Source organism: Argiope bruennichi, chromosome 7 (assembly GCF_947563725.1).
Source record: "Argiope bruennichi chromosome 7, qqArgBrue1.1, whole genome shotgun sequence".
Taxonomy (NCBI): domain Eukaryota; kingdom Metazoa; phylum Arthropoda; class Arachnida; order Araneae; family Araneidae; genus Argiope; species Argiope bruennichi.
In genome coordinates, this window is record NC_079157.1 from 119,662,059 (window position 1) to 119,673,410 (window position 11,352).

An 11,352-nucleotide genomic window follows, 5' to 3' on the forward strand; every position below is an offset into this window, starting at 1 on the left:
GTAAGTTTTATCAGTTATCTAAACATATATGTGGAGAAGAATTTAATTTTGAGAAATATTTAATTTCATTGATAGTTTAATTTCATATGCACATTAAAAAATATGTATAAAAATATAAGATAATGTAAATATATATTAATTATAAGGTTATATAAATATTGTCTTATAATAATTATAATCTATGAAAATCTTATAAGAATTATAAGATTATATAAACATATATTAATCTTTAGATGTTTCTTAATTAACTACCTAAATGTGATAGAAAGGTGGACTCAATAACAAACAAATTTGCATAGACACATAAATTCCAGTACTTATTAATTAATGATGAAGGATTGGCATTTGTTGGTGAAAAAACAACAACAAACAAACGAGCTCTCATAGGGTTGTGACACCAATTTGGTTTTAGTGTTACATTTGACAAGTTTTGTCTTTTTCATCATTAATTAATAAGTGTCTAAATTCTTATCTCTCTTACACTAATAAAAATGCCTTTTATTATTCTAAAGGTCAATTTTATTCATATTTTTTTTTCTGAGTAGTATTTTATATAATGCTTAAGTATAATGTACTTGTTATTTAAAAAATGAATTAAGTTTAATAATTAAAGTTAATTATTAAACTTTTTTAATAATGGTTCTCTATATCCACTTTAAAGATACCTGGGTGATTTTCACTTACGCATTCCTTTCAGTTATATACAATTGTATATAAGCAAGTATTGATAAAATAACCTTATTGATTTAATAAAAAAAATGTACCAACAGTATTAAGCAAAACAATGAAAATAAAATAATTATTTATGTAATTCTTTATTTTAAAAACTGCAATGTAATAAATTTAATAGTTATTATTCAACTTTCAGATTTTTCAGTAAAGTTTGATTTTTTACTACCAGTTTGCATTTCTGTTAACTTTCTGCTTTAGAGTAACCCAGTTTTCATAGGAGATATTCTATTGCTAGGATTGGTTGGAACGAGTGTAAGCCAAATAGTTAAGAATCTAATTACAAATTTAATTTGTATGCCATTTAATTAATAAATTCTAATGTATTTTTTTTAAAGTATATTTTGTAAATTACTTATCAGGTGTGTTTTTATATGTCAATTTAGGATTATAATGTTTCAGTCACAATTTATGATTATCTGAAAGTAATTTGCATAAAATATTGTACAATATCTTTTTTAAACATTTTTTAAAAATTTATATTGATAATTAACTGTGAATATTTTATATGATCAAATAAAAATCTTAATACAATTATCTTTAAAAAATTTTTAACTAATTAAATTATTTTTTGTAACAAAAGTTTAGGCAAAATAGTATTTTCTTAATTCTAATAAAATGATAGTTTAGTTCCAGCTGAAATATAAAATGTGTCTGTTAGTAATATCATAGATATCTGGGGGCACGGCAGTGCCCCCGCCAAGTCGAGCAAAAACAAGCGGCACGGCCGTACTATCCTTTTCTCGAAGCAGTTCAGGCCATTTTCAACCCCTTATAACTTCGTTGTGGATAAAACTAGAAGCCTGAATTTTCAGTAACCAAGCAGGCATTATATAAACATGGTATATTTCAAATTTCATTAAATTTGAACCAGTAGTTTAAGAATTATAACTAGTCAAAGTTTGTGAATTTTGTCACTGACTGACTGACTGACTGACTGACAGATCATCAAAACTCTAAGGCACTTCTAGCAGACATAGAAGCTTCAAATTTAGAATACAATTAGTGTTTAGTGTATAAATCAAGGAAAAACTAAAATATCCATGTAATAATGGACGGATCGATAAATTTTTCGAAGTTTCGAGCATTATCCATTTTGTCGGCAAATTCGTCGCCAAATGGTCGCCAAGTTTGTCACCAAGCTCTCGTATCACTGGCGCGGCATCCGGCAGCATCCAATACAGATTACTATAAAACGGTCTTTCATATGATGACACTATTCTCGCTGGGAAAAATTAATTAAATCTCAAAATTACAGGTTTCTAACAATATCTAATTTGAAATAATTCAATTTGAAGCTGTGGAAGCTGCAAACACAATGGGTGACTTTCAGAAAATCAAAAAAGAGTCTTCGATATGATCACAAATAAAATGGACACAACCGATAATAACGCTGACGTTTTACGCTGTTTTGTGAGTGGAACTGGTGGCACTGGAAAGAGCTTTTTAATAAAAACTCTGAAAATTTGGGTTAAGACTTATTTAAACAAAAAAAGTGGCAGTTAGTACTCCAACAGGAATAGCTGACTATACATAGAATAGATTGACTATACATAGACTATTGCAACTGCCTGTAAAACACAAGCAAATACCGAAGTACAAACAACTTTCTGATGAAGTGCTCCTCCTGAGATCAGATTTGAAAGAAGTAGTGTTGTTTATAATAGACGAAGTGTCGATGATATCCAATGTTTAACATATATTTACTTACGCTTATCTGAAATATTCAACACAAGAGACGATCAGAATGGGTAGTTTGGAAAAAAACATCTTGTAGTTTTCGGAGATCTCTTACAGCGTCCGCCGGTAAGAGAAAAGTCACCTTTTGAAAAACTCTCAACTGCTGAAACTAACAAGTTATTAGGTTCCCTCAGTGTACCGAATCTGTGGACTGAACTGTTCATATACGATGAACTTACAATTAACATGGAACAGCTCAATGATTTTGACTTTGTTGAAATGCTAAATAGAATAAGATTAGGTGTGACTACACAAAAAGACCGCGACTTACTCTCGACTAGATTAATAACTCTCAAATCCAGTTCAAATGAAAACAGATTAATTGAAATAATTGAACCCCTCTCGAAACTTCCTGATGATATCGTTTGCTTATTATCTACAAAAAACATGTGTCAACAATTAAATACTGCAATGCTTAAATCTCTTCTACATCCCAAAATAAAACTTACAGCTGTAGATAGCATAAATTTCCCCAGATACCTAACAAAAAGAGCTCGTGAATGCATAAAAAAATATGAAGACAATGCTTCTATGACTGCAGGCCTGGAAGAGAAAATAATTATAAAAATAGGAGCAAAAGTCATGTTAAGGCGAAATATTGACGTGAGTCTTGGTTTAGTTAATGATTCTATCGGTATAGTGCAAAGAGTAAAGGTTGATCAGGAAAATACAAAAAATAATTAAGAAAATATACATTGCATTTAATAAAGAACATGTTTACGAGCTTAGTCCGGTCAAAACTAAATTTGAAATTATTAATAGACCTTATGTTCATCGCGAACCGTTTCCCATATGTATAGCCTATGCTATAACTATACACAAAAGTCACGGTCTGAGTCTAAATAATGCACTGATGGATATTGGTTCTGCAGCGTTCACATCCGGTCAAGCTTACGTGGCACTTCCGAGAGTTACAAGTGTGGACGGCTTGCAAAATCAAAAAAGTATCTAGAACTATCAGATTTTTTATAGGCAGTTTTCTAATGCTATTTATGCATATATATCAGGTGCTCTTTATTATTTATATTCAAAAACTAATGTGGAAAATAATTTTTAAATAATGTTTTGCATGTTAAAAAAAAATCTTGATCATACTTCGGAACTTTAAAAGCTAAATACCAATAAAATTCTTGATTTTTTTTCAAATAAATTTTTAACATATAAATCAGCCACTTCCTTTATATATGGAAAAAGATATTTGAAATATGAATTATTCTCTTTTTTCAACAATTAAGTTTATATGAAATAAATAATGCCATCAAAAACATAACTTGTAAAAAAACCAAGTCTCGCAACTCAGCTCTTCTATCGTAAAAAGTTGTGAGATCCATGTAATACCAAGTCGGTCTATTTATTCAGTCCCTACTTAAGGGTCCTTCTGTCTTAAGTTATTACGTAATTAGCTAACCTAACAACATCTTATGGCAACCATATCAATATTAAAAATCTTTTATGGTTTAAATAAATAGATTGACTTGGCAATCGCACTAAACAATCTAATTTAATATAATATGTTAATGTAATCTAATTTAATGTAAAGATACATTGTGTTTTCATGCGATGGCCAAGTCAATCTATTTATTTAAACCACAAAAGATTTTTTATATTGATATGGTCACTATAAGATGTTGTTAGGTTAGCTAATTACGTAATAACTTAAGACAGAAGGACCCTTAAGTAGGGACTGAATAAATAGACCGACTTGGTATTACATGGATCTCACAACTTTTTACGATAGAAGAGCTGAGTTGCGAGACTTGGTTTTTTTACAAGTTATGTTTTTGATGGCATTATTTATTTCATATAAACTTAATTGTTGAAAAAAGAGAATAATTCATATTTCAAATATCTTTTTCCATATATAAAGGAAGTGGCTGATTTATATGTTAAAAATTTATTTGAAAAAAAATCAAGAATTTTATTGGTATTTAGCTTTTAAAGTTCCGAAGTATGATCAAGATTTTTTTTTAACATGCAAAACATTATTTAAAAATTATTTTCCACATTAGTTTTTGAATATAAATAATAAAGAGCACCTGATATATATGCATAAACAGCATTAGAAAACTGCCTATAAAAAATCTGATAGTTCTAGATACTTTTTTGATTTTGCAAGCCTTCAAATGAAATTCTTTAATATAAGATTTTTTTTTTGTTTCAAAATTAGAGTAATTGTCCATACAGATGTTAACTAGCATTTTTATGTTAATGTGTTTATTTTAGTATAAAATAAAATGTTTTATAATTTTCTTTTATTTTCAGTTTGATATTTTTCTTAAATCATCGTTTTAATTATTTCATAATTTATAAATTTGAAAATTATTTAATTTCAGTTGGTTAACTGATACTAATTTTTTTTTCCTTTGTACTTTTGGATTACTTTGCCAGCCATATAAATTCCTGGGTAATAGCACTAAGCATAATAGTTGTATGTAATAATGAATATGATTTTCTCCTTAAAAGTGTAAAATCATCATAATATTTAACATTCAGCTGGGCACTTGTCATATTAATTAAAAAGTGATTTTGTACCAACATTTGTACTTAACTATATAATGAAAAAATATTCTTTTTTTTTTCCTCTGCTTTTTCAGATTACTAAAAATGCTAATTCCTTTCGGTAAAAAAAAAAAAAAAAAAAAAAAAAAAAAAACCTATGTTTGAGTGCTGGGTGTTTAAAATGATTTTTTTCACTACATAAGTCAACCTGTATCTTTCTAATTGTTTCCTATTGCAGTTATTCAATTAATTCATATTCATAACAGTAGAGGTTGTGGCAGAAAGCAATAAAATAATTGTAATATGCCCCCATGTTACACAAAAACAATAAAATAATTGTCTTTTTTCATCTCTTAACTTTAGGATGAAAGAGACATCACCAAATTTAATTTTACCTCTTCCGCAACTTTGTCAAAAGTTTTATTAAATTGGTAGATATTCAGCATTTTGATGTGCAAAAGTTTGGGTGCATTGATATACAAGTGGTGGCCAAAAGTGTGGACATTTTTTGAAAGTTTCATGTTTTCCAAATTTGCGTACTTGTAGAATATATTAATTTTCACTTTAATACAAATGTTTATATATCAAATTGAAGGTAATTTTTTGTAGAATTTAATAACAAAAACAGTATTATAATATCTGTATTACAAAAAAAAGTTACGCTCATTTTAGTAGAACAAACAAACACAAATAGTTTTGAATAATGACGTGTTTTGCAATAAAAGCGTACTAGCCAATCACAAACACTGTTCTGAGGACCCCATCAAATGTCTGTAACTATAGTTTAGGTTATTTGGTATGTACATCGAAACTGTCCTGGAACCAAAATTGATACTTTCCATCAGGGATTTCTTCCCCAACAAATCACCATTTATTTTTCAGCAGAATTCAGCTCCATGCCACACAGCAAAAGTATGCAAAGCATGGTTTCAAAATAAAGGCATAGATGTATTACCATGGCCAGGAAACAGTCCTAATCTCAATCCAATTGAAAATTTGCGGCAACGTTTGAACAGCTATATGTATAATTTGGTAAATTACCAAAATAGATTTAAAAATATTTTGATCACCATGTTTTAATATTTGCATATTATGTTTAAATATGCAATTTGTTGCTGAATCTAGAAAAATGACTTTACAGAATATTATCATTGCACAGTTTATTAGATTTAAAGCAGGTAATAACATTTTAATATTTTAATACATGATTTTTCATGCTTATTAATTTTTTATCAAATAGGTATTGTGTAATCCTATTTTACAGGATAAAAAAAAAAAATTAAAATGCTAATCAAGTGGATGAGCATAATGAAATACATGAAAGATTAAAAATATTATTGCATGTAATATCTACTTCCTGGAAAGAAACACACCTCTAGTATGAGAGAGAGAAGTTTTGCATAAGATAGGAGGTATTCAGTTTCTCCATATCTGTAATAATATCTCCATATCCATATTAATAGTAATGAGACCACTTACAATGGTATCATTACCATTAATGTGCTACAGCCAACAACTGTAACTTTCTTTTTAAGGTTCATTGTATAGGATACTTATAATGATGTTTCTTTCTTCTGGCTTTTAGTTATTGCATTATCTGATACAATTCAGTTTGTTTTTTAATTTTTTTTCCTGTACATGCATATAATAAGCAAGACATTTACTCCTTTTGATTACATTTAATTAGATGCACTTGAAAATGTAATGGCAAAAAGACTCAATTGAAAGTAGTTTGATTTTTTAAAATTATTATAATGAAAGTGCAATTAAAAATTATATCAAAGCACTAATACAAAAACTATCTTAGGATTTAATTGTTTTACTGAAAATGAAAGTTGTACATTATGAATTTCTTTTTTCAAAGGAAATAATTTATTATTAATGAAACTAGGGTTTTTTGGGTATTTTAATAGTTTATGAAAAAATGTTGACTGATATTAGGACTGATATTCATAAGCAACAAAAACTAAAGACTTTTATTTATTTTTCAATGTGCATAAGCTGTTCTATTTTTTTTAAAATCTTTAGTGAGATCTTTAATTACAGTTATTATTGAATATGAAACTTGCAGATTTTTAGACAGTATAAGGTAACCTTTTATAAATATTTCATAAAACAAAATTTCAAAATAACCTATCACTAGCGAAAACGAAATGGGAATTTGAATTATACAGTTGTAGACTCTACTTCAAAAATTTTATTATTAAAATTTGTGAGCATTTTGTATGTTACTATTAAAAAATAAATTTATTTCTTATTACAGCATATTGTAAAATGAGTAAAAAATAAACAAATAATCTTTTAGAGTGTGTTTAAAACTTTATTTTAAAAATAGGACAATTTTTTAAAAATTAAAATGTTAAGCTGATTAAAAATTGACATTTTCACCATTTAAAATGGTATTATTGAAAGTGATAAATAAATGAAATTAACTTAATTGTAATGCAATTTCATCAGTATTTTTCCCCCTTCCTCAAGCCTTGACTACTTCAAAGAAAATGCACAAAATTCAACTTTTAATAAGTTGTAAGTCTTGAGGAAAGATTCAGATTAATGAAATCTCTAAAATAATGTAATTTTATCTAAAACATTGCATTTATCAATTTGTAATATTACCCTATTATATTTTCATAAAACTGATTGATGAAATATATGAATTTCTCAAAGTAATACATTTTATTTCTTAATAAAATTTATTAATCTTTCCAGAAAAATGGTGAGTACCAGTTTCCTTGTGAAAAGATACTGGGTGTTTGTTTTACCAGTCGCTGGCTTCTTTTTTGGAAAATATCTAGATGATTCAGAAACTGCAAGAATGTCAGATTTCCGTAATACAAGCAAATTTTATGGTGCAAATCGTAAAGAAGGGGATCCTTCTCCTTGGGATGCTTATATAAAATAAGCTATATATATGCTGTTGTGAAGTAGAATGAATAAACCATGATTTATTTCAAAAATTGTAGTTTGTGAGTTGTAAATAAAAAAATGTTACAAAACTGTTAAATGATTTTTTTTAATTTGCAAACTTAAAATTTATAATTAATAAGCTTCTTTGCATTCTGTTAAATGATATATTTTTTAAATGTGTGAATAGATATTTTTACTAACATGCAGCAAAGATATATTATAATCTACTAATTTAAACAATGACCTTTTTTTAGATTGGAATATTTAATTTGCTCTTGCTTTTATTTACTCCATTGTTACTTAATGCTGTAAAGTGCTGAAATCCTTCTGAGAATGTTTAATGTGTAACTTTCTGTAATGAATGGTCATCTGATTAATTACTGCCTTTCTTCAGCAATCTAGCATTCTTTATAATAAATTTTTAATTCTAATTTTAAATTGTATATAAAATTATAGACAGAGAATATCGCGTACAAGGTAATGAATTTCTTTTATTTTAATGCTGTGATTTGTTAAAGAGTACCCTTACCAAATCTTCTCTACCATAGCAATTATCTTGGTTCATTTCTAATCTTTGAAGCAATATATTTGGTCATTCATTGTTCAAGGAAAAAATAATAATAATAATTTGAAGTCGTCATAAATGTTACCAAAATAGGAATTAATATATTTAATGCAGTACATTCCAAATTCAAAATGAAGTCTTATATCCTAAAAAAATTTCCACTTAACAAACACAAAAGAATGTTGATCAAAATTTCAATGCTTACTAATGTTACTTGTTATAAATAATGGATTTGATTTATTCAAATGATTCTTATAAGATGCCAGAAATGTTCAGATTCTGATATATATTGGTACACTTTTAGGGAATTAAATTCTTTAAACATAAAACCCATAAGAAAGAAGAAACCTTGAAAGTAACCTTAAAGAGTATTGTGACTTTTTGAAATTTCATTATCATAAGAAGAGATGAATGAATCATTATCATATCATAAGAAGCTGATCAATGTTGCTAACAGCAACATTAATGAAATTTTTGGAAATGTTTCACTTTTCAAAAAACAGAGTACACCTGCTCTCAACACAAAATTGCAATGATGCCATATCTTTATATATTAAATATAATAATGATACTTTCTCAAGGCAACAGTAATACTGAGAGAGGATTTCCAATAAATAAAGATTGTTTATGGAAGAATATAAAATAATAAATGTTCATTACAAAAATAATTTTTTTATGACAGCATTCAAGCAAATAGTGAAATAAATAATTTTAAAGAGTTAAAACAATTCATAAGTGAGAATTTATTAAGCCAAATGTGAAGAGTTTAAAGGAAAAAAAGAAAGAAAAAACAATGCAAAACTTTGAAAAGAAAAAAAATAAAAAATAAAGAGAATTAAAAGCAGAAGGGGAAAAAAAAAAAAAAAGAGTTCTAAGAGCTGAGGAAGAAATTCCAAGCCTCAAAGGTTTGCAAAAATACAGTTTGAAACTTATTAATTCACTTAAAGTAAGATTATTTTTTTTATTATTACTTTAATAATTCATATTTCAATTGTGAAATTATTAATTGATTATTATTTTTATATTTTAATTATAATGGGTAAGAATTTGTTAGTTATCTTTAAATTAGGATTTTACATCTAATAATATTTGTAATAAAAATAAAAAGATTATTTATTTATATTAAAATGTTATTAAATTGTATTCAATTACATTAAAATATTTTTATTCATTTATAAAAGCATAAGATTTTGATTAGAGGAAATAATTTATGATATGTTAAAGAAAAAAGATTGACAGTAATATTTTACAGTTTCTTTTGCATGAATCATTGCTAAGATATATATTATTAGGTGCGTATATTTGTACTATTTTTATATTTATGCCATGCAATTCTGATATTTAAGCAAAAAGCACAATTAGTCATTGAACTGTTTTACAATTTTTTGCAAAGATCACAATAACCTTTATATTAAAAAAAGTAACCCTTATGTTGCAAAGAGTAGTTTTAATGTTTATGCAGTTTTAGAAAAGTATTTTATTAAAATTTCCAGTATTTTTTTCGTATGACAAAAGTAATATGTTTTTTTAATAATCTTTATAGGGTGTTCATTTTTAAAAAATTAAATTTCATGGAAATGCATTTTTTGATGTTTAATTACTCAAAATATTTTTAATAATGTGTATTATATATATACAGTGATCCTGAAAAGAGAGGAAATTAATATAATTAGCAGTCATAAGTCAGAGAAATGTTGCAAGTTTGGACTGGGAAATTTTTTCACAGCTTCTATAACCCCCCTGTAATAGGGGAAGCATTATTATTAATCAGTTCAATATAAGGTACAATGTTCCCAGTTGATCTGATATTTAGTACTAATTCTTCCATTTCTGAAACAATATGTTCTTTTTAGTGCAATACAATACTTTCCATCTGATTAGAAAATTCTTAAGTTTGTTTTTTAAAAAGCAACATTATAATTTTCATTGTTTGTAAAATTTATATTCTAAGGCATGCACAAATTGCTAAGAATAAAGGCAATAATATTGCTTATTTAGTATCCCTAAACTTCTGAAATAATAGGCCCAATTCTATCTTTTTTTACTTTGTAAATATTCAAATTTGAACATGTTGGAACAAAAATATATTGAATAAAACAAACCATATGTATTGATAAATAAAAATTAATATAGAACAAGGCTTACATCTACATGATTTGTAACTTTTTAATTTCAAAATTGAGACATTCCCGATTTATAAATTTTTATTCTGCAACAAGCAAATCGGAAGGAGACATTTTTTATTTCTTTTTAAACCAGGAGTAGGCAATTTTTTTTTTTATAAAACTGTGGACAAAAGAATTGTTTAAAAATTCTTTAATAATAATACAATGAATGAAATTCTTATATTTCTAAAACGTATATTTCACTATAAATGTAACATTTCTATAGCTAAAAATTTTCTTTGGTATTATTATAAAATCTGTAAATTGCCCAGATAAAACCTCAAAGCAAACTATTGTGGACTGTACTTAATCCACTGAAACATTGCTGTCATTCTTGTATCCAAGTAGATGTCACATGCTTTCATATAATCAAATATTATATAATTATATATACAAGATTTTGCATGTTCTCACCAGTATGCTTTCTGTCATAAATCATAATGGCTAATTTAATAAATTGTGCATTTCTCTATCAATTTATGAGATCAATTACAATATTCTATGTAAAATCAATATCTGATATTTTTGAATTTCTACACTTCTAAACTTGCTGATTTTTGCATTCTTTAGGTAACTATTACAGTAAATTTTTTTTTTTTCTTCGCATTTTAAAAATTGAAGAATTTAGCAGTTACTTTGAAAAAAATAATTTTTCGTAGATGATTTACATTCATTTTTTTTTTTTTTTTTTTGCATAGAATATTTAATTTAATGGGAAATAATATTTATTTAGTTGATTTTCAGTGT